The 25,329-nt window shown below is 39.5% G+C and overlaps 1 long non-coding RNA gene across 1 annotated transcript; it reads left to right on the top strand.

The window, feature by feature from the left end:
* The first annotated feature begins 2,441 nt into the window (after window positions 1-2,441).
* On the top strand, window positions 2,442-25,048 carry LOC134344778 (uncharacterized). Its single transcript, XR_010017519.1, has 4 exons — window positions 2,442-2,489; window positions 3,624-3,688; window positions 17,523-17,645; window positions 24,744-25,048. It is a non-coding gene; the product is annotated as an uncharacterized LOC134344778 (long non-coding RNA).
* The last annotated feature ends 281 nt before the right edge of the window (window positions 25,049-25,329 follow it).

Genomic DNA, 25,329 nt, shown 5'->3' on the forward strand with positions numbered 1-25,329 from the left:
GCCAAAGTGCATGAACATATACTTTCCAACATTGTATTTCATTTGTCACTTCTTAGTCTATTCCCCTAAACTAGCTAAGTCTCTCTGCAGGTTCTCTGTTTCCTCAACACTACATGCTCCTCTACCTATCTTTGTATCATCAGCAAATTTAGCCACGAATCCATGAATCCTATTGTCCAAATCATTGACACACATCGTAAAAAGCAGCAGTCCCAAAACCAACCCATGTGAAACTCCACTGGTAACCAACAGCCAGTCATAATAGGATCCCTTTATTCCCACTCCCTATTTTCTGCCGATCAGCCAATGCTCCACCATGCTAGTAACTCCCCTGTAATTCCGTGGACTCTTACCTTGCTAAGCAGCCTCATGTGCAACACCTTGTCAGAGGCCTTCTTAAAATCCAAGTATGCCACATCTACTGCATTTTCTTGGTCTACCCTACTTGTAACTTCCTCAAAAAATTGTAGTAGGTTAGTCAGATAGGATTTTCCTTTCAGGAAACCATGCTGGCTTTCGCCTATCTTGTCATGTGCCCCCAGGTACTCCATAATCTCATCCCTAATGATCAATTCCAACAACTTTCCAACCACTGATGTCAGGCTAACAGGTTTATAGTTTCCTCTCTGCTGCCTCCCACCCTTCTTAAATAGCGGAGTAACATTTGCAATTTTCCAGTCATCCGGTACAATGCCAGAATATTTTGAATCTTGAAAGATCATTGTTAATGCATCCACAATCTCTCTAGCTACTTCCTTCAGAACCCAAGGGTGCTGTCCATCAGGTCCAGGAGATTTATCCACCCTCAGACCATTAACCTTCCTGCGCACCCCCTCAGTCATAATTTTCACTGCACATACTTCATTTCCCTGAAGCTCCTGAATGTCCGGTATACTGCAGATGTCTTCCACTGTGAAGACTGGTGCAAAATACGCATTCAATTCCTCTGATATCTCTGCGTTTCACATTACAATATCTCCAGCGTCATTTTCTATTGGTCCTATATTTACCCTCAACTCTCATTTACCCTTTATACACTTAAAAAAGCTTTCAGTATCTTCTTTGATATTAGTTGCCAGCTTCCTTTCATAATTCAAATTTTCTTTCCCAATGACCTTCTTAGTTTTCTTTTGCAAGTTTTTAAAAGCTTCCCAATCCTTTGTCTTCCCACTAGCTTTGTCTTTCTTGTATGTCCTTTCTTTTTTTTTTTCTTTGGCTCTGACTTCACTTGTCAGCCATAGTAGTGTCCTTCCATTCAAAAATGTCTTCATATTTGGAATATATCTGTCTTGTACTTCCCTCATTTCTTGCAGAAAGTACAGGCATTGCTGCTTTGCTGTCCTTGCTGCTAGTGTCCCTTTCCAGTTAAATTTGGCCAGTTCCCCTCTCATGCCATTATAATTTCCTTTATTCCACTGAAATACCGACGCATTGGATTTTAGTTTCTCCTTCTCAAATTTCAAAGTGAACTTGATCATATTGTGATCACTGTTCCCTAAGGGTTCCTTAACCTTAAGCTCTCTTATCACCTCTTATCATGTATGTGGTGGCATGACAACATATGCACAGCCTGTGGTCTCTGGTCTCTGGCCTAAGCTCTAAGAACAGTGCTCTCTGGTCTGTGGTCTATGATCTGTGGGCTAAAGTCTATGGTCTGTGCTCTCTGGTAGTTGGGCTATGGTCTCTGGCCTAAACTTGACGGTTTCAGGTCCATGAACTCTGGCATAAGCTTTATTGTCTGTACTTTTACGTATAACCTATAATGAATTATTTAAAAAGGATGCTTGTTCAAGCAAGTTATTACAATAGCATTCAAATATTACTGATATGTTAAATACACAACACTTTCTCTTAAATTTTATTAGTTGCAATCATACATTTGTGTTTCCTAGTTCTGGATATCATAGAGGAGAACCTTGTAAAAATAGAACATATGTTATCAGTGTTCGAGGGGATAAATGCTGTGAATAATTTAATCTTACTGCCATATTTTAGGAGAGCTGAATATATAAGAATGAAACAAATCTTAAATCAAGTGGATGGTGGAAGAATGTTGGATAGTGATGAGTGTAGTACAAATGGCAAACGCAGGGCTTTTGAACTGTACTTATGGAAAAGGAAGCTATATATATTTTTCAGATTAAAGGGAGAGAATGTGGTAAATAAACCAAAGAACTTAAAGATTGATGTCTGAATGTAAGGTATGACTGAAGTATTTTTGTGAAACAAGAAACATTTGACAAGGGAATGATGTCTGAAAAGGAGGATAACATCTGGCACAGTTGGAAATGAGTTGTGTAATAATGTTGCAGTGATAACATATTACATTCTGTGCAATTCCACCCTGAAATGAGGATTGGTGTCAGTGATGGTATGGCTATGTTTATCTGGATTATGCTGGGAAATCAATGACGCAAAGCCAATGTTTACCAGGAAAGACCTGGCAAGTTAATGGTTTCAAAGCAGATTTTACTGCACCAGGAAAGAAGGTAAGTTATTTCTACTTTTTCAGGATTTGTATAATATTAATAATTATTTACAGTTTTTTTTCTGTTTTTATGTCGGTTTATTTCTTTCATTGACCTCACTTGAAAAGTAATGCAGAGCCCTTGTGTTTCACCTTTCTACATAACACATCACTAGTTCCTCTGTTCTGCAATAAAAACAGTCAAACCATCCAGATAACCTGAATATTAGTGGCATTTTCACAAAGCAGGCAGATTTTCTGCAATAATAAAACACAAATCAAACTCCACAATGTGAAAAATATTCAGATAAGAGAAAATCTGAGCTGCATACAGATTATTTACAAACAGCTGAAGCAATTTTGTGATATCCATAATTCTGACTCTATCATTTTCTTTTTAAACAAGTTTTCACTGTCTACTCCTGCACCAAATACTTCCCTGAGGTTTTAACCATATTAAAATCAGAAGCATTTCATGTTTGACAGATGATCTGATGTCACCAGTTTTGCACAATCGCTCAAATTCACGCTATCCTGTTTGTCATCCCCTTGTCAAAACATTGCTTGTTTTTCACACTTTACAACAGGATTCTCTCACTCACAAGATGCTAATTCCCAGCACACCTCATTTCTGTACTGTTGATGTCATTTCCAATAACTTTGGTAGTTTTTATATCATATCAAGATGTTTCCGTTTTTTGTCGTTCTGGCAGTGAGCAAGGGAGGGACGATTGGGGATAGTGTTGTGTGGACTCTTGAAGAGGGAGTATTGCCTTGATGAACATTTTGTGGGAGATCCACTGTTCTACACGTAATGAAATATACATTATATGTATGTGTCTTCCATGCCTGTATTGCATTATGGGAAAGATCCCATGGGAAAGCCGTTCACCTACTGCACTCCAAAGTTCCCTTGCAGTAAGTAAGTAGTTGTCACAGGGAGGAGAGCATATACAGTACATACTTGAAATCTTTAGGTACATCTATCTTCGGTCTCTGCTGAAACAAACAGGAATAGTACCAAAGCTGATGGTGGCCTACCATTTAGCATAGCGTCTTGTAAAACCAAGCCTTCACTAGACTATTAAAGATATTAGCAAAAAAATGCAATTTGCTCAATGGTAATTCTTAAATATTCTGATTTATGACCTGGCAGTCAATAATGAAAGGATGTTGTTTGCTGAAAATTTTAAAAGAAGCTGCCCATGGAAACTTAACAAGGTATGTGGCTTTGATTTTCTCTTGTTAGATTTGACTTTCAGTCTGGCACAGGGGATTTGAGGTGTCTGTCAACAGCAAAGTCATCAAGGAGGCTAGGCAGACAATCAAACTGAAAAATTCTCCTGGGGAGAAAGCAAAAATCTACAATATGCTGACTATACTTTTTTAGAAGTTATTTTACGTAAGGTAAAATAGAGACTAAAACATGCACACAGAATTAAGATTGTAGATGAAATCTAAAAAGCAATGACTAAAATGGAAATTATTTAAAAATATATATTACTTTTTCATAAAACAGAGGCAGAACTATACTTTATTCTTTTCAATTCACTTTCTGAGGCTAGGGAAATAGTCTTCTAGAAATTATAATTTAGTATACTGTTTAAAGCCTGGTCAAAATTTAATTCATACGGCTACAAGTTCAGATGAAATCATTGATTCTGCATTGATTGGATCCAGGAAGATGGTAACAATTCAGCCAATGGAATGTTAGAACTTCATTGTACTTAACTTCACACACACACACACACACACACACACGTGCCTAAAACCTATCCACAGCACTGTAGTAATTTTATGTATTGCACTGTACTGCTGCTGGAAAAGTAACAAATTTCATGACATACATGAGTGATGATAAACCTGGTTGTCTGTTGTGAGGGTGAGAAGGGTGCAGAGAGGAGGATATCATGGTTATGAAGTGGGAAAGAGAGAGAGGAGGAAGCAGAAAGCACCAGAGAGTCATTCTGTAATGATCAATAAATCTATTGTTTAGAATCAAATTACCTTGCCTCGTGTCTCAGGGCTTGGTGTGTCTACACCCCCACCATCCCTTACCCCCAGCTCTCCTCCTCTGCCATATGTCCCACACCCTTCCTGTAGAGTTTCACACTCACCATTCCTAACATCCTTTGCTTCCGTCAGATTTAAAAACTTGCTCTCTACTCAAAGTTGACAAATACAGTACTGTGAAAAAGTCTTAGCTATTCTTGTTATATAACACTTTTTCACAGTATTGTACATGTCACTCACATCCCGCTTCAAGTTCTAGTTCAAGTTTATTGCCTTCTGACTATACATATACAAAACCAAATGAAACAGCTTTCCTCTTGACCACAGTACACCCACAAAGCTTATATCACAGACTGCACATAAAAGAAAATATTATCACAATTAAGTTAATAAAATATAATTCAAAGCATATGTAGTACATAGCGTAGGTAAACAGTAAACAGTAAACAGTTTGCTATCCTAGTGACGAGACCTCAGTGGTGGCAAGATATTCATTAGTCTCACAACCTGAGGGAAATATCTGTTACCCAGTCATGCAGTCCCAGTCCTGCTGCTCTTGTACCTCCTTCCTGATGGTAGTGGGCCAAAGTGATTGTGAGATGGATGGTAGGGATCCTCAATGATGCTTTGTGCCCTTCAAATACAACACTCTTGGTAATTGTCATAAATAGTGGAGTTGGAGTTATTCATCATCTCCAATGTTATCATCTCCGGTGTTAAATTACATCCAATCAACATCACTAATGTCATTAAAATTGCCTAAATTTGAAGACTCCAGGATTAATTTAAAGAAATCTAAAAGTATGTTTTTGTAATTTTCTGCTTCTTACAGATAAAGTTTAAAAATGTTGTTATGTTCCAGCAGTAGATATTAGACGGTTGGTTGATGCTGCATGGGTATATGAAGTATTACTAACTACAGAAGCTTTGTGACTGGTTATCAAATCTATCCATTCTATCCTTTAGCATTATCAGTCACATACTTATAGATACTAATTGATAAAAATTGAACACTTTGAGGTTGCTATCTATTTGGGTTTCTACATTTAAATCTACAAGTCTTCAGTCTTTATAATTACAATGCAAAGAAAAATATGTCTTATCTCTGCAGTTTTTTAAAATACTTCACATACTACCATTTGGCCTTAACAATCACATACTTGCGGATGCAGATTGCAACATTTCAACAGTAAACCTGACCATCTTCCTCAGGACAAGTTAGTGCAGTGACAAGTTCCCCTAGAGACACCTCCTTATACACCCTCTGGAGTGAATAGGGCACGGGCAGGGTTTAATATTCAGTCCTGAATGGCATGCTTTTCCTTGCCAAGAAAGTTGGCCTCATTAAGAGGAGAATGCTTACCTGAGAAAATTTAGGGAATCATTAGAGATGGAGCATATGGGGGTCCTAAATGTATGTTCTAAGAGTGTAGAGATAGCTCCAGTCTGGAACTACATATTTCTAAAGAGTGAGTGACCTAAAAAAAATCAGAACAAAGCCTATTCAAACTAACCAATCAGAAATAGGCAATTCTGATCCAACCAATCAGAATCGAGCATTAAACCCTGCCTATGCCCTGTTCACTTGAAAGTGTATATAAGGAGTGTCGCCAGGGGAACTTGTCATTTGGTGGCAGTAATGCACCATTAAGTTGGATGCCAACCACCGTAAAACAAGATACAGACAGACAGACTTGTCATTTGACTAACTTGTGCCTGAGGACAGTGTTGGGTTTACTGTTGAAATGTTGTTATTAGTATCTATAAGTATGTGACTGATAATGCTAAAGGATAGTATGGATAGATTTGATATCCAGTCGCAATGCTTCTGTAGTTAGTAATACTTCATATACCCATGCAGCATCAACAAACTGTCTAATATCTACTGCTGGAACAGAACAAAATTCCAAGGAAAAAACAACTGAATGTTAACAATACTCATGAACTCAGTTTATTAAGTAACTTATTAAAGCCTAAAATTCTGTGGCATTGTATTGGTTTTCAGTTATAAAATTGAGCATCTAGTCATCTATTATGGCAAGTGCATCATAAGGTGAATGTGAGAAATCTTGTTAAAGTTAAGAAGGGGTAATACATTAATTCTAGAATCAGGATTCAGGATTTAGTTTCTCTGCAAGACATAAACCCAATTTCTGTTCAGAGCTCCCTTTGTAAAAAAACTATGGAAGAGGTGCTGGGTCAATTGATATGGGATGCATCTAACTGGGTTAGACAAATGTGTACATTCATTCAGATTTGGATATTTAATTGTAAACTACTATTGTGAAACTTGGAAACAGTGCATGTACCTTAATTTGTTAAGGTATATCAAATAGAGTTGGAGATGCATTGAAAATGATAATCAAAAATGTTGATAGACACATTGAATCTTATTTTTGACTTTGGTTTACTGAGAATCTTACTACCCATCACAACTTATTGGAGAATCTTAAGCTAACTGCCTGGCAGAAAGCAGACAAATAAGAACATGATTATAAAGTAAAGAAGCAGAACTTAGCTACTTGGCCTCTTGTGCCTGCTGCACCAGTTAATATGATCTCTCTCTGTCCGAATACTCTGTGATTCCTTTCACTGTCTAAACATCTATTAAACTCTGCCTGGAACAAAACAACTAATTGCCACAGCCCTCTAGGAAAATGGGTTCCAATAATTTATTGTCTCAGTAAAAGATTTTTTTTAAATTTCTGTCCTAAATAGATTGTTGTTTATTTTGAGATTGTGGCCCTTTGTTCTAGAGAGTCCAGCTAAGGGAAACTGTACCTGCTCTGTTCAGCCCTATGAGGATGCTGCATGGTTCAACTTGATAACCTCTCATTTTGCTGAAGATATTACAGGCCTAGTCTATTTAATCTTTCCTCATACAACAAACCTACTATAGTTGATATGGGATGGCTGCCTGAAATTAATGGATGATTCTGTTAAAGAGGCCATGGCATCAATCAAAGTCAGCCATCTCCTGATTTATATCATTAAGTTCCATACACACTTAAGCATTCTGAAGATAGAAACTGTTCCTCCAAGTGCGGGCCTGTGTGAAAAGCTTCAGTAAGCCAGACGAAATTATCTAGCTAGGTGCTTCTCTTGGATTCAAGGCAGAGGCAGGTCCCTCTCTCAACCCACAAAACTACTGAGAATCCCCATTCCCTACCTGCTTACGAGGGATCAAGAAGCATATTGTACTCTCTTCATTCCTATACTTAAACAAACAGTTCAGGTCGAAAACTAAGGGTAGACAATGTCCCACTCATTCAGTTTAAGTATATTTCATATAAAATATTTTGTAGAAATACTTTAAAATTGGTTTATCTGAAGTGTTGAAAATATACATTGATTTATTTGGATAAACAAGTTTCAGAATTGTGGTCAACCAAATTTAATAGTTGAGGAGTGTTTCTGTCAAAATGTTAAGAGAGAGGTCTTGGAAGAAGTTTAATTTGTTCTCAAGGTCTTCAGTGCAATTTGACCAACAACAGGGATATGTGCTTGAACATGCTAATTTACCTGGCTCAGAATGCAACTTCCTGTCTGCAACAGTCTGGAATTTTAGGAAAAGGACAAGGTTGCACTGACTAATTGTAACTCCGGCTCATTTTATTGAAAACATCAGAAAACCCATATGACAACAATTAAAGTAAATACAGCAGTAATTTGCTTTAAATGGACTCTAAACTTTACAGTTAAAGTAACCAAGTACAGAAGCACGTTCAATTCTTTGTTGAAATTGGCAAGAATCACAGCCAACAAAACAGTTCCAGCATACCCATGAGAGCAGGAAGTGTTTGTGGTCTTGATAAATTACTTGTATCCTCACATGCAAAGAGTAAGCAAGTCTATTTGTGTGTGCGTTTGTATTGGATCTTGGGCTTTTTGAACGTGTTATATTCGTTGAAATAATACAGATTTGAATGTTTCAGTTGAAGTAGTGAAAAAGAAGATCACAGATAAAATAATGCAAAGACTGGAAGAACATGATGCTTGAAGATAATGTTCCAGCATGAACTTGAAATTGGATCATGAGCTGAAACACTTGCCACATTTGATGATATTATTGCACCGTTCTAAAGATTCTCAATGGAATCCAAGTGCATAAACCGTTTTCTTTTTTTGTGAGGTAGTTTCCTTAACTGTAACATTTTGAATTTTTTCTATTATAAAAGAAAATTTACAAAGTGACTAGCATTCATACCTGTGTCATCTTGAAGTCTCCACTGATACACTTAATTTCATGGCGATTGCAATGCTGTCAGACCTGCAAGTGGAGGGTAAACCAGTTTCTTTACAGCTTAGTCTCCTTATTCTGCTTAGGCAGTTCCTTCTGATGCAAGGCCTTTCGGCTCTCAATATCATTTTGAATATTTCTTCTCAATTTTGAGCAGTCACGAGTCAGGGATTCCAAACAATCAATGGGATTGCTGCAAATTTTCAAGGCAGCTTTGAACACTTTATTTCCTCTGTTCAGCTAACTTATTCTGACAGCTGAGCTCAGAATAAAATGAGTAGAATAAAAGCCATCATACTGGTGAAGTCAGCTTTATTTATAGTGAGTTTAGAAGATTTTGTGGAAACAACATTGATGGTAATTTTCCCCTGCTTTGTGATGTATTTGTAGTTCGTACTGGCCTCAGGATCACGTAAGAGTTTTGTGATTATTGGGTGCTTATAGACCATGGGTTTGTGCAAGGTCTGAGGTCTTGATTTTTAAATATTGTTTTCCTCATTGATGAAGAATTGCTGCTGCATTGAAGCCAATGGATTATTTCATTGTGGCTGTTTGCTTTTATCTCGAGGCAATTCCCAAAAGTGGGAATTGCTCCACAATTTTTAAGGTCTTGTTGTCAGAGGGCAATGTTGTGCAATGGGGACAAGTTGCTCAAATATACTTAATCTTGCAAATATTGAATATGAAGTCAATCCCCTCGAATACTTTGGTGAATATTTTTATTTAGTTGAACTGATTTTGGGTATAGTCACCATCAATGGAATAGTTTTCTGGTAGTTGTGAAGATTGCTCAACACATTGAATTGGGATACAGCCCTTCAGCCAGTGACAGAAGCAGCTGAGGACGATCCTGGTGATAACCAGCTAGTGACTAATAAAAATAAAGAAAGAACAATTGGACCAAAATAGTGCTATCATCTCACTTTCTTTCATATTCCTCTGGCTATGCTTCTCAAGACTGAAAAGTCAACTACGTTGCAACTTTTGCAACAGCAAACAACTTCTGGAGAAGCTCATTGTGTTTAACAGCATCTTTTTGAAAGAAGGAAAGCTGCTGACATGTCAGGTCTGTAAGATGATCCCTTATAATCTTAAGACATAGGAGCTAGAATTAGGCCATTCAACCCACTGATCATAGTTGATTTATTTTTCCCCCTTAGCCCCATTCTCCTGGCTTCTCATGAAACCTTCGGCATACTTACTGATCAAAAATCTATTAGCCCTTTATTTTCAATATATCCATTGAGTGAGCCTCGACTGCAGTCTGTGGCAATGAATTCCACAAATTTTCCACCCCTGTTCAAAGAAATTTCTACTCATCTTCATGATAAAGGGACATCCCTTTATTGTGAGGCTGTGTCCATGGTTCTAGACTTGCCTGCTAATGGGAACATTCTCTTACATCTTCTACATCCAGGCCTTTCAATGATCAGTAGGTTTCCATGAGATCCTCCCCTCATCTTTCTAAACTGAGTTGGGGTGGGGTGTGGAGTCTTATGGAAAACTAAACAGACCCTTCAATATTGTCTGTTGAAACTCTACATCATGACTTGTTGTCTCTCTTCATTTTGCTTTTGATATTTCAATACATCAGAATCAATGTTTAAATGTAAGTGGTATAGGCCTGAAATTTGGCCATGAATTACTTGTTAACAGGATGAGAGCACCATGTGAACATTTTTGTATTTACCACCCATATCCCATTGAATAGTCAGTTATGTTTAGGCAAGAGTTGACCGCATTACTGGGGGTCAGGAATCATGCATAAACTATATTAATGAAATGTAGGAGATCTTTTTCACAAAAGTTCATTAATGAAAGTCAGTATGGATAGAACTGAGAAATTCTAAGGGTAGAAAGACCCCTATGGGAGATATCTACAGGCCCCAGACAGTAGTCTGGATGTAGGGTGTAAGTTGAAACAAGAGTTAAAATTGACATGTCGCAAAGGTAATGCTACAGTTGTTATGGGGGATTTCAACATGCAGGTAGACTGGAGGAATCAGGTTGGTACTGGACCCCAAGAAAGGGAGTTTGTGGAGTCCCTCCGAGATGGATTCTTAGAACAGCTTGTACTGGAGCCTACCAGAGAGAACGCAATTCTAGACTTAGTGTTGTGCAATGAACCGGATTTGATCAGGAACCTCGAGGTAAAGGAGCCATTAGGAGGTAGTAACCATAATATGATATGTTTTAATCTACAATTTGAGAGGGAGAAGGGAAACTCGGAAGTGTCAGTATTACAGTTGAACAAAGGGAACTATGGTGCTATGAGGGAGGAGCCGGCCAAAGTTCAATGGAACAATACCCTAGCAGGGATGACAGTGGAACAACAATGGCAAGTGTTTCTGGGAATAATGCGGAAGGTGCAGGATCAGTTCGTTCCAAAGAGGAAGAAAGATCCTAAGGGGAGTAAGGGGAGACCGTGGCTGACAAGGGAAGTATTGGACAGCATAAAAATAAAAGAGAAGTATAACATAGCAAAGACGAGTGGGAAGCCGGAGGATTGGGAAACTTTTAAAGAGCAACAGAAAGTAACTAAAAAGGCAATACGCGGAGAAAAAATGAGGTGCGAAGGTAAACTAGCCAAGAATATAAAGGAGGATAGTAAAAGCTTCTTTGGGTATGTGAAAAGGAAAAAAATAGTTAAGACCAAAATTGGGCCCTTGAAGACAGAAGCAGGTGAATCTATTATGGGGAACAAGGAAGTGGCAGACGAGTTGAACAGGTACTTTGGATCTGTCTTCACTAGGGAAGACACAAACAATCTCCCAGATGTAATAGTGGCCAAAAGACCTAGGGTAATGGATGAATTGAAGGAAATTTATATTAGGCAGGAAATGGTGTTGGATAGGCTGCTGGGTCTGAAGGCTGATAAGTGCCCAGGACCTGATGGTCTGCATCCCAGGGTACTTAAAGAGGTGGCTTTAGAAATTGTGGACACATTGGTAATCATTTTCCAATGTTCTATAGATTCAGGATCAGTTCCTGTGGATTGGAGGGTGGCTAATGTTGTCCCTCTCTTCAAGAAGGGAGGAAGAGAGAAAACAGGGAATTATAGACCGGTTAGCCTGACGTCGGTGGTGGGAAAGATGCTGGAGTCAATTATAAAAGATGAAATTACGACACATCTGGATAATAGTAACAGGATTGGTCCAAGTCAGCATATATTTACGAAAGGGAAATCGTGCTTGACTAATCTTCTGGAATTTTTTGAGGATGTAACTATGAAAATAGAAAAGGGAGAGCCAGTGGATGTAGTGTACCTGAACTTTCAGGAAGCCTTTGATAAAGTCCCACATAGGAGATTAGTGGGCAAAATTAGGGCACATGGTATTGGGGGCAGAGTACTGACATGGACTGAAAATTGGCTAGCTGACAGGAAACAAAGAGTAGCCACTAACGGGTCCCTTTCGAAATGGCAGGCGGTGACCAGTGGGGTACCGCAGGGTTCAGTGCTGGGACTGCAGCTGTTTACAATATATATTAATGATTTAGATGAGGGAATTAAAAGTAACGTTAGCAAATTTGCCGATGACACAAAGCTGGGAGGCAGTGTGAAATGTGAGGAGGATGTAATGAGAATGCAGGGTGACTTGGACAGGCTGGGTGAGTGGGCAGATGCATGGCAGATGCAGTTTAATGTGGATAAATATAAGGTTATCTACTTTGGTAAGAACGGGAAGGCAGATTATTATCTAAATGGAGTCAAGTTAGGAAAAGGGGAAGCACAACGAGAATTAAGTGTTCTTGTACATCAGTCACTGAAAGCAAGTATGCAAGTACAGCAGGCAGTGAAAAAAGCTAATGGCATGCTGGCCTTCATAACAAGGGAAATTGAGTATAAGAGCAAAGAGGTCCTTCTGCAGCTGTACAGGGCCCTGGTGAGACCACACCTGGAGTACTGTGTGCAGTTTTGGTCTCCAAATTTGCGGAAGGACATTCTTGCTATGGAGGGAGTGCAGTGTAGGCTCACAAGGTTAATTCCCGGGATGGCGAGACTGTCATATGTCAAAAGATCGGAGCGACTGGGCTTGTATACTGTGGAATTTAGAAGGCTGAGAGGGGATCTTATTGAAACATATAAGATTATTAAGGGATTGGACATGCTGGAGGCAGGAAGCATATTCCCACTGATGGGTGAGTCCAGAACCAGAGGCCACAGTTTAAGAATAAGGAGTAGGCCATTTAGAACGGAGTTGAGGAAAAACTTTTTCACCCAGAGAGTGGTGAATGTATGGAATGCTCTGCCCCAGAAGGCTGTGGAGGCCAAGTCTGTGGATGCTTTCAAAAAAGAGATGGATAGAGCTCTTAAAAATAGTGGAATCAAAGGTTATGGGGATAAGGCAGGAACTGGATACTGATAGTGGATGATCAGCCATGATCACAGTGAATGGCGGTGCTGGCTCGAAGGGCCAAATGGCCTACTCCTGCACCTATTGTCTATTGTCTATAAAGTTTGAGTTTTTTTTAAATGCTTAGTCAATACTTTCAAACCCCAAAGACTGTCAGTGTTATGGCCAACAATATTGACACTAGCTTTTTATTTCATAGAACATAGAACATAGAATAGTACAGCACAGTACGGGTCCTATGGCCCACAATGTTGTGCCAACCCTTAAACCCTGCCTCCCATATAACGCCCCACCTTGAATTCCTCCATATACCTGTCTAGTGGTCTCTTAAGTTTCACTAGTGCATCGGCCTCCACCACTGACTCAGGCAGTGCATTCCACGCACCAACCACTCTCTGAGTAAAAAACCTTCCTCAAATATCTTGAACTTGAACTTCCCACCCCTTAGCTTAAAGCCATGTTCTCTTGTATTGAGCAGTGGTGCCCTGGGGAAGAGGTGCTGTCTGTCCACTCTATCTATTCCTCATAATATCTTGTATACCTCTATTATGTCTCTTCTCATCCTCCTTCTCTCCAAAGAGTAAAGCCCTAGCTTCCTTAATCTCTGATCATAATGCATACCCTCTAAACCTGGCAGCATCCTGGTAAATCTCCTCTGTACCCTTTCCAATGCTTCCACATCTTTCCTATAGTGAGACGACCAGAACTGGACACAGTACTCCAAGTGTGGCCTAACCAGAGTTTAAAAGAGCTGTATTTTAATTCCCCAGTTCCATCATGAAATGAATCATTTCAGTTTTACAGATAATATAATAATAATAATTAAAATTCCCTTTTAAGCAACAACTCTTAATTCTAAATATTTCTACATCACACAGTGTTTCAAAAACTAAGGTAAGTGACCAAGGTAAAAATCTGAAATGTAGGTGTAGCAGTTATGACAAAGGAAAGCAAGTGTGGAATTTTCCACCTGAGTAGGCATTGTTTCATGTGATATCAGATTTACTTAAAGGTCACGATGCAGAAAATTAATTTATTTTGCATATACTTTAATAACAGCTTAGTTTAAGAAGAGGAGTTTAATGTTATTTTATAACTATCTAGTATTATCCATCAACGTCGATACAATGGCATTACCTTAATTACAAATACTAAAGTTACACTCCAGTGATGAATAACAATAAACAGAAAATTCTGAAAGATTCATACGAGAAGTCTCTAAATTGGTTTGCATCATCACAATCAATATGTTTAAGTGTCTAGTTCAAGCATCTTCACACATATTTGCCAGGCATTGACCCATGAACTCAATTGCATATCACAAGCATTTCTCCAGCTGCATGATTGAACGCAAAATTCAAAATCAATTGTGAAACCTCTTTGGCATTTCCTAGTGTTCAGTGTGAATAATAGAAATAGGCAGCGTGACACTGGACATACTGTAGTGATGTCAATCATCAGTCGATCCATAGTTGACTGGAACTTTAGAGTTCAAACACATGACTAGAAAGCAACTAGGAAAGTTGATTTTAAAGAATAGTGATAGTGACCAGTGTTCCTTAATGACATAAATTTGCCTGGCTAGTTCACCACAGATGATGGCTGTAATATTTCAATAAGTCAGAAAGCTCAGCAGTGGTGAGATTTTCTGGCTGCTTGAGTAAGTGCAGGGAGGCCTGAATTCTTCCACCCAGATACCTACCTGCTATGATAATAATAGGCCTAGTGCCTGAAAAGGCCATAAGACACAAGATCAGAATTAGGCCATTCAGTGCATCAAGTCTGCTCTACCATTTTATCATGGCTGATTCATTTCCCTCTCAATTCCATTCTCCTGTTTTCTCCCCACAACTTTCCATGCCCTGGAGAATCAAGAATCTTTCAACCCCTGCCTTAAGAACACCCAATGATCTGGCCTTTGCAGATACCTGTGTCAACAAATTCCACAGATTCCCAGCCGCTGACTAAAGAAACGTTTTTAATCTCTGATCTAAATGGACATCCCACTATTCTGAGGCTGTGCCTTCTGATCCATAGGAAACATCCTCTTCACATCATCTCTACTTACGCCTCTCAACATTTGATAAGTTTCAATGAGATCTCCCCTCATTCTTCTAAATTCCAGTGAGTACAGGCCCAGAGCCATCATGTGCTCCTCATATGATATCTTTTTCATTCTAGGAATCAGTCTCACGAACCTGCTCAGAACCCTCTACAATGTCAGCACATCCTTTCTCAGATAAAGGGCCTAAAACTGGTCACAATATTCCAAATGAGGCCTCACCGGTGCCTAATAAAGCCTCAACATTACAACCTTTTGTATTCTAGTTCTCTTGAAATGAATGTTAACATTACATTTGCCTTCCTAACCACTGGCTCAACCTGCAAGTTAACCTTTAGGGAATCCTGTATGAGGGCTCCCAAGTTTTTTGCAACGTGGATTTTTGAATTTTCTCCCCATTCAGAAAATAAGTTATGCATTTAGTCCTTCGTCTAAAGTGCATGACCATACAATCTCCAGCACTGTAGTCCATCTGCAACTTCTTTGCCCATTCTCCTAGTCTGTCTAAATCCTCCTGTATACTCCCTGCTTCCTCAACACTACATGCCCCACCACCTCTCTTCGTATCATCTGCAAACTTGGGCACTTAAGTCATCAATTCCATCAATGAAGTTATTGATATACATTGCAAAAAGAAACGGTTGCAACACTGGCCCTTGCAGAACACCACTAGTCACTACAAGCTAATTAGAAAAGGCTCCCTTTATTCCCACACTTTGCCAATCAGCCAATGCTCTATCCATACTTGTATATTTCCTGTAATACCATAGGCTCTTAACTCACTAAGCAATCTCATATGTGGCACCTTGTTAAGGCCTTCTGAAAATCTAAGTACACAACATCCACTGATTTTCCTTTGTCTATCTTGCTTATTATTTCCTTAAAGAATTCCAACAGATTTGTTGGGGAAAATTTTCCCTTTAGGAAATTATTGGCTTCAGAATATATTATCATGTGCCTCCACGTCCCTCATCTTTAACTATCTACTCCAACATCTTCCCGACCACAACTGTCAGGTTAACTGACCTATAATTTCCATTCTTCTGCCTTCCTCCCTTGAATAGTGGAGTAACATTTACAATTTTACAGTCTTTCAGATGATACCAAAATTGAATGATTCTGAAAAGATTCTTACTAATGCCTCCACAATCTCTTCAGCCATCTCTTTCCGATCCCTGGGGGTTAATTTATCTGTTCCAGGTATCTTACATGACTTCAGACCTTTCAGTTTCCCAAGAACCTTCTTCCTTGTCATGTCAACTTCATGCACTTCTGCCCCCCGACACTCTTGAACTTCTGGCATACTGCTAGTGTCTTCCACAGTGAAGGCTAATGCAAAATACTTATTCAGTTCGTATGAGATTTCTTTGTCCCCAGGATACAAACTGAATTTGCATAAGCATGAACATTTTCCTCTGAATAGTTTGTTACCAATTAATACTAACCTTCCTTTTAAAATTGTAAGAAATCAATTTACCTACTTGGGTGTAACAATTACCAAGAATTATACATACATATTTAATGAAAATTTTCTTACTTTACTGAATTTTGTAAAAAGGACACTATCAAACTGATCACCTTTTTCATTATCCTTGATTGGCTGAATTAACTCTATTAAAATGAACATTTAACCTAAATTTATATACCTTCTTCAGGCATTACCCATTTTTATTCCTAAATCTTCTTTTGATTCTCTCAATTCTATTATATCTTCTTATATATGGAAAAACAAACATTCTCGACTAAATAAAGTTCAACTTCAAAAATCTAAGAAGAATGGAGGTTTAGCTTTACCAAATTTTAGGTTTTATTATTGGGCAGTTAATATACGAAATCTTCTGTTTTGGACATATTGTATTAACTGTGAGGACAATCTAGTCCCCATTTGTTCTAACTATTTTTTTAAACCTTCGATGACCGATTCAGTTTTTAAAGAATAGGCTGGATTGGGTATTTAATGCTTCCAGGATTTGTTTGTGGAGGAAGCCTTCTTTCGTTTGACCAAACGTCAGCTAAATATAGTTTCCCCAAAACTTACTTTTTTCGGTTATTTACAAATTAGAGATTTTCTGCGTTCTCAACTATATACATTTCCTCTAAGTTCCGATAAGGACTTATTAGCTGTAATTTTTAATTTGAAACCTTTTTATAATGGTTCAATATCCAATATTTATGGTATGTTGCTAGGAATGAGAAATTCTCTAATAGACAAAATTAAAAAATCTTTGGGAACAAGATTTACAGACTTCAATCTCTGAGGAAATTTGAATGAAAATTTTAAATTGGTGAACACTTCATCGTTATGTGCCCGTCATTCCCTCTTTCAATTTAGAGTGATTCATAGGGCTCACATGTCTAAACATAAACTATCTTGTTTTTATTCAGATATATCTCCTTTCTGTGATAGATGTAATAGTGGAGAAGCTTCATTAATTCACATGTTTTGGACATGTCCGAGCCTTGAAAGACTGGAAGGAAGTACTCCAAACTTTCTCAGTACTTTACAAGGTAAATTTTAAGCCTAACCCTTTGACCGCATTATTTGGTATTGTTGGAGGAAAATACTTTCTTTTGGAGACACCTGATTTGCATGTTTTGGCTTTTATTTCTCTTATAGCTAGGAAGGCGCTTTTGCTTAAATGGAAGGATGCTGCTCCGCCTACTGATGCTCAATGGTTACGTGATGTTATGTCATGCTTAAATTTAGAGAAGATCCGTTGTTCTTTTTTTGAACCTAGCCAAGACTTTTATACATTGTGGGGACCATTTTTGAGTTATTTTCAAAACCTTTGATTTGTTGTAACAGTACAGATGGTGGCTAATAATATATTTTATTATATGATAAGGGTTTTTTCCCCTTTTTTCTTGCTTTTCCTAAGAGCTCTGACTTTGGTAGTGGGTGTAGTTTTATGAACACAGGGTTTTGTGATTGTAACTGTATTTTTAATACAATGTATTTGCTACTATTATATTTTTTTTCTTTTGACTTATAATATATATCTTCTAGTACTCCGTATTCTTTTATGCAGAAACTAATAAAAATATTGAAAGAGAGATTTCTTTGTCCCCTATTACTACCTGTCCAGTGTCATTTCCCAGTAACCCGATATCCACCTCTGCATTTCGTTTGCTCTTTATATATCTGAAAAAAACCTTTGACATCCTCTGTGATATTCAAGAAAAAATCAGCAGATGCAAGAAATATTTGATATTGTTGGCTTGCGTTCCTTCATATTTCATCTTTTCCCTCCTTGTGGCTTTTCAGTTCCCTTCTGCTGGTTTTTAAAAGTTCCCCAATCCTCAAACTTTGCATTAGTTTTTGCTCTATTATATGCCCTCTTCTTTGATTTTATGTCGGCTCTGTATTCCCTTCTCGGCTATGGTTGCATCACCCTGCCTTTAGAATTCTTTTTCTTCTTTGGAATGTATTTATCCTTTGCCTTCTGAATTTCCCCCGAAACTCCAACCATTGCTGGTCCCGCTTGGTGGCGCAATAATATCAGCGCCGCAATCTGGAGCGAAAGCTCCCGAGTTTGAATCCAAGTCGGGTTGAGCGTCGAGCTAGCAACTCGGCCTCGTGAGAACAAGAATAGCTTGTTACGGAAACACCGTCATGACAGTTCCCTGATAACTCCACTGCCGAATTAAGGGCAATTCTTCTTCTCCAACCATTGCTACTCTACATCATCCCTGCTAATGTCCCCTTCCAATCAGTTTTGGCCAGCTCCCCTCTCATGCTCTGTAATTCCCTTTACTTTACTATAACACTGATACTTTTGACTTTAGCTTCTCCCTTTCAAATTGAAGGGTGAATAATATCATAGTCTGAATACTTCTTCTTAAGGGTTCCTTTACCTTAAGCTCCCTAATCAAATCCAGTTCATTACACAACACTAAATCGAGAATAGCTGGTCCTCTCGCTCGTGAGTTTAACCAAAAGCTGCTCTAAAAAATGCATCTCATTGGCATTCTACAAATTCTCTCTTGGGATCCAGCACCAACCTGACTTAAAACAACAGACATAAAATACAGGAGGAACTCAACAGGTGAAGTAGCATCTATTGAAATGAATAAACAGTCAAGGTTTTGGGCCAAGGCCCTTCTTCAAGACTGGAATGAAAGGGGAAAACAACAGAATAAAAATGTAGGGGTGGGGTGGGAAGGATAATAGTTGGAAGATGATAGATGAAGTCAGGTGGGTAGGAAAGGTAAAGGCTGGAGAGGAAGAATCTGATAGGAGAGAAGAATATACCACAGGAGAAAGGAAGGAGGCAGGAAGCCATGGGGAGGTGATAGGCGGATAACAGGGCAGAGTAGGGAATTGAAGAAGACAGGAGGGGAAGAGAAACTTTTCTTTAAACTGGAAGGAGAAATTGATATTCATGCGATCAGCTTGGATGCTACTCAGGCAGGGTGTTTCCTGAGGGTAGCCTCATTGTGGCACAAGAGGAGGCCAAGGACTGACGAGTCAGAGTCAGAATGAGAAGCTGAAATAAAATGTTTGGCCACTGGGAAGATCTGAAGATCTGCTTTTGGTGGATAGGGCAGAGGTGCTCATTGAAGTGGTCCCTAATTTACAATGGGTCTCACCACTATAGAGAAGGCTGCATCAGGAACACTGGACACAGTAGATGACCCCAGCAGATTTGCAGGTGAAGTGTTGCCTCACCAGAAGGACTATTTTGGGCCCTGAAAGGAGGTGAAGGAGGAAGTGCATTGACAGGTGTAGCAAGGGTAAGTGCTGGGAGGGAGATTAGTGGGGATGGCTGAATGGACAAGTGGATCACAGAGAAATTGATCCCTGGGGAAAGCGGTGGGAGGGCTGGTAGGGAGTGTAAATGTTTGATGGTAGGATCATGTTGGCGATGCCGGATGTTGTGGAGAATGTTATGTTGGATGTGAAGGTTCGTGGGGTGATTAGTAAGGACAAGAGGTACGGTATGACTGCTAAGACAGCGGGAAGATGGTATGTGCGGATATTGAAGAAATGGAAGAGGTATGGGTGAGGACTGTCTCACTGATGCGCAATCAGCACTAATCAGATTTTCTCAATCTACCTGCATATTGAAATCCCCAATGACTATAGTAGCATTGTCTTTTTGATATGTCTTTTCTATCTCCCTTTGTAAATTGTCGCCCACACCGTCACTACTGTTCGGAGGTCTGTATATAACTTCCATTAGGGTTTTTGCAGTTTCTTAACTCCATAAGGATTCTACATCTTCTGATCCTATGTCACTTCTCCCTAAGGATTTGATTCTATTTTTTTTAAACCAACAGAGCTGCCCACCCCTTCTGCCTACCTGCCTGTCCTTTCGATACAATGAATAAGGAGCCTAGGATATTAAGCTCCTAAATGTAATCTTCTTTCAGCCATGACACCTTGTTACACACCAGTCTTTGTAAGTGTCCTGAATCACAGCAAATTCACAACAACAGATGTCCTGGGCTGTCTGCTTCACTCTGTGCAGAATCCTGCGATTAAGGGAGGTACGGTTCCCATACCAGGCAGTGATGCAGCCAATTAGGATGCTCTCAATTGTGTCTTAGAATCTGAGGGCCCAGACTTCCTCAACCGTCTGAGGTGAAAGAGGCACTTTTGTGCCTTTTTCACCACACAGCTGGTGTGTACAGACCATGTGAGGTCCTTGGTGATGGGATGTTGAGGAACTTGAAGCTGTTTACCCTCTCAATCCCAGATTCATTGATGTCAATAAGGTTAGCCCATCTCCATTCCCCCTGTAATTCACAACCAGCTCCTTTGTTTTTGCAACATTGAGGGAGAAGTTGTTTTCATGACGCCACTGTGTCAGAAAGATGACTTCTTCCCTGTAGGCCACCTCATTATTGTTTGAGATTAGGCCAAACAATGTAGTGTTATCGACAAATTTAATTAGCAGATTCGAGCCGTGGGTGGCGACACAGACATTGGTATGCAAGGAGTAAAGGAGGGGACTCAGTACACAGCCCTGAGGTGCTCCTGTATTGAGAGTCAGAGGGGTGGAGGTGAGGGAGCCCACTCTTACCACCTGCTGGCGATCTGACAGGAAGTCCAAGATCCAGCAGCACAAGGCAGGGTCAAGGCTGAGGACTCTGAGCTTCTTGTCAAGTCAGGATGGAACCATGGTGTTGAATGCTGAACTGTAGTCCAAGAACAGCATTCTCACGTAAGTATCCTTCTTATCCAGATGTGTAAGAATGGTATATAGAGCAGTGGCTATTGTGTTGTCTGTCGATCAGTTGTGTCAGTAGGTGAATTGTAGGGGGTCCAGTGTGGGTGGTAGCAAGCTGCAGATGTAGTCCTTGACCAGCCTCTCAAGAATTTGCTTATTATTGAAGTGAGTGCAACAGGACGCCAGTCGTTCAGGCATGTTACCTTGGTCTTTTTTGGTACAGGGACAATGATGGATAATTTCAAGCAGGAGGGCACTCTACACTGGGAGCGGGAGAGATTAAAAATGTCTGTAAACACATCTGATAGTTGTGCTGCACACATCCTGAATAATCACCCTGGAATGCCATCTGGTGCCGCTGCCTTGTGACTATCCACTCGTTGGAAACATCTGCGTACCTCAGCCTCAGAGATGACCAGGTTTCAGGTTGTAGTGGTGGCTTTCCTCGGAGACTCAGAGTTAGCGACATTGAACCATGCGTAAAGGCGACTGAGCTCATCTGGGAGAGAGGCCGCGATGTTGGTGGCACCACTATGTTTGACTTTGAAGTCTGTGAGGGTATGCAACCCCCACCACAAGTCACGTGTGCTATTCGTTGTGAATCTTGACTCAATCTTGTCTCTGTATTGTTGTTTCACAGCCTTGATAGCTTTTCGCAGATCATAGCTGCTTTTCTTGAGCTCCTTCTGATTGCTGACAATGCAAGATCTATGGCACACGGTAAGAGCTGCTCGCACAGAAGAATTGACCCAGGGTTTCTGGTTCGGGAAGACCGTGACCGACTCCTGGGGGACAACATCGTCGATACACTTCTGGATGAAGCACGTGACTCCATCCATGAATTTGGAGACATCCTCATCATGGAAGACATTCCAGTCAAAGTCAGCGAAGCAGTCCTGTAGCATGGAGGCTGATTGGTCGGACTAACAGTGGATGGTTTTACCGCGTGCATTTAAGTACTACAGCTTCAGTCTTGTATTCATCACCCTTTTTGAATCATCACCCCCATTATACTGCAACTCAACCTACTGACTGCAAATTTGCCCTATCATCTGTCTGTCCTTCTTTCTCAGTACATACTCTCTCTGCTTGTAAACCAAGTGAAGGGGCTCTCCCTTGTCTGGCTTCAGGAGGAACAAATCTATTCTACTATTTCCATTAAATATTGAGAACTGCAGTATTAGAGCTACAATTATTTCAGAATATCATGCCTAAATTTCCTAAAGTTACAAACGTGTACCTGCATGAGTAGCTAAACTAGAATATAGAACATAGTACAAGCACAGGACCAGGCCCTTCAGCCCACCTTATTGTGCTAACCAATTAAATTAGTAATCAAAAGGCTAACTGAACTGATCTCTTCTGCCTATACAATGTCCACACTTTTCATTTTCCTCACATTCATGTGCATATCTAATATATCTGCCTCTACCACCACCCCAGGCAGTGCATTCCAGGTGCTCACTACTCTTTGTTTAAAAAAAAGATGTCTTCTTATCTCCTTTGAAATTTTCACTTCCCACCTTAGATGCATGCCCACTGATTTTAGACATTTTAACCTTTGGAAAAGATACTGTCTGTCTACTCCAACTATGCCTCTCATTATCTTATAAACCTCCATCAGATCTCCCCTCATCCTCTGCTGCTCCAGAGAAAGCAACCCAAGTTTGTCTATAGCACATGCCCGGATTTTGCCTCTAATCCAGTCAACTTCCTGGCAAACCTCTTCTGCACCCTCTCCAAAGCTTCAGCATTCTTTCCATAATGGTGTGATCTGAACGGTATGTAGTGCTCAAGATGCAGCCTAACTAGAGTTTTATAAAGCTGGAACATCACATCCTGACTATTGAACTCAGTGTTTCGACTAATAAAGGCAAACATGTCATACTCCTTCTTAACCTCTCAATCTGTGTAGCCACCCAGATCTGCATCCTGTTGTAGTCTTTGCCAGTCTCCTACACAATCCACAGCATCACAGATCTTTGTATCATCGCCAAACTTACTAACTCATCCAGGTCATTTATATACATCACAGAAGTCACAGTGCAGATCCCTGTGAAACACTACTAATCACAGACCTCCAACTAGAATAAGTCCCTTCAACCACTATCCTCTATTTCCTATGGGCAAGCCAGTTCAAAATCCAAATATCCATTTCACCATGAATCCCATGCATCTTCATCTTCTGGATGAAGTCTCCTTGTCAAACGCTTTACTAAAATCCATGTATACAATATCCATGGTTCTATCTCCACCAGTCACCCTCATTACCTCATCAAAAAACTCAATGAAATTAGTAAGACACGCCTTGCCACACACAAAACCATGCTGGTTCCCCCTAATTAGGCCATAGTCTTCCAAAGGTTCAAATTCTATGCCTAAGAATTCTCTCCAGTAACTTCCTTACCTCTGACATGAGACTCGCTGATCTATAGCTTCCAGAATTATTCCTAGTTTCCTTCTTGAATAGTGGAACAGCAGTTACCCAGAAGTTGTACCATCTATGTGCAAAATGTTGAACACGGTAATCCTTGCATATCGGTGGTGAAACTGGTATCTGCATTCCACTGTTAGCTATTGTAACTAATTTTCTTATCAAGTTTTCTTCAAAATAAAAATCTAGTTCCATCATCCACACATTATTAATCCAATTAATCTTCCACTTTTATATCAACGATTTGTAAATTCCAGGAATGTGTGAAGGCAAACCTTATGAAGGAGTTGAGAATTGTAATCTCTTGCTATCATCAATAATTCTCTATTACTATTCATCAGCCTCTAACAATTCTGTGCATCTTGCTAGCTTTGTGGAGTTTCTCTTAAACAGAAAATAGAATCACAGACTTCCTAAAGTTGAGTCAACTGCTGTTCATTCACATCTGGGTCTCATTCCTTACATGATATCAAAAGTGAGATCTAGGCACAACCAAACTGATCAATGGGTTTGCTGAGATAATGATCAGAATTGAAAACATTTACTAACCCTAATCAGCCGTAACTCTGTGATAATTCAGAAAAAGTGTAGCTCACCATTCAACGTCATAGTTAAATTCTTCAGCGCTTAAAAGGAGTGGGCTACACACACCCCTGTGGAGTCCCATACTCTATCTCATACTCAGAGAATGTTGTTCCCACCCTAACTTGTATCTTCCTACCACATAAAAAATCTTGAATCCAATTAAACATTCCTCTGCCTATTCCCATATTTTCCAGTTTAAACAACAATCCTTGTGACCATAACATATCATTGGCTTTCTCTGCATCAAAGAAAACTGCTACCACTGATTCTTTATTAACTTGAGTCTTAAGAATATCAGATTCCAAACTTAACATTGAGTCCATGGTCATTCGCCTTTTACAAAATCCAAATTGGTATACAGCAAATTTTCCAGTACTGTCCACAAAATAAACCATTTGTCCCATTATCTTACAGATGTGACCAAGACAACACTGGAGGACAGTGCTTTCAAGTGCAGTCGCTGCAGCCGAGATTGTCACTCCCATGTGGGACTCTACAGTCACAACAGACGCTGCTCTAACATAGACTGAAGCAAGACTTTCCAGGCGCAGATCCATGGTCTCTCGAGACTAACAGATGCCACCACAAAATGTAAAGTTAGTGAAATAGGTCTATAACTGGAAGGATCTGATTGATCCTGACCAGCTTTCAATATACAGGTAACAACCACTAATTTCCAGGAAGCAGGAAGTCACTCTTCAACTCTTATTCAATTAAAGAATTTCAAAACCAACAAGTTTCGAATCTGATAAACTTGTAAATGTCATATAACAATATCATCTTTCGCAGATGATGGCTGACTAGCTTCATTAACAGCCCTTTTAATTTCAGACAATGTAAATTCGACGTCTAAGTAGGACGTGAACCATTTTTTCTCGGTAATATAAGGAATGTTTGCCAAGACTGTTTCTCCATAAGACCTCTGTTCTTTACTAAAATTGGTTGAGCTATGTACACTCATGTTTTTGTTAAAAATTCTGCTTTTTCATAGTCAGTAACT

Source organism: Mobula hypostoma, chromosome 4 (genome assembly GCF_963921235.1).
Source record: "Mobula hypostoma chromosome 4, sMobHyp1.1, whole genome shotgun sequence".
Classification (NCBI taxonomy): Eukaryota; Metazoa; Chordata; class Chondrichthyes; order Myliobatiformes; family Myliobatidae; genus Mobula; species Mobula hypostoma.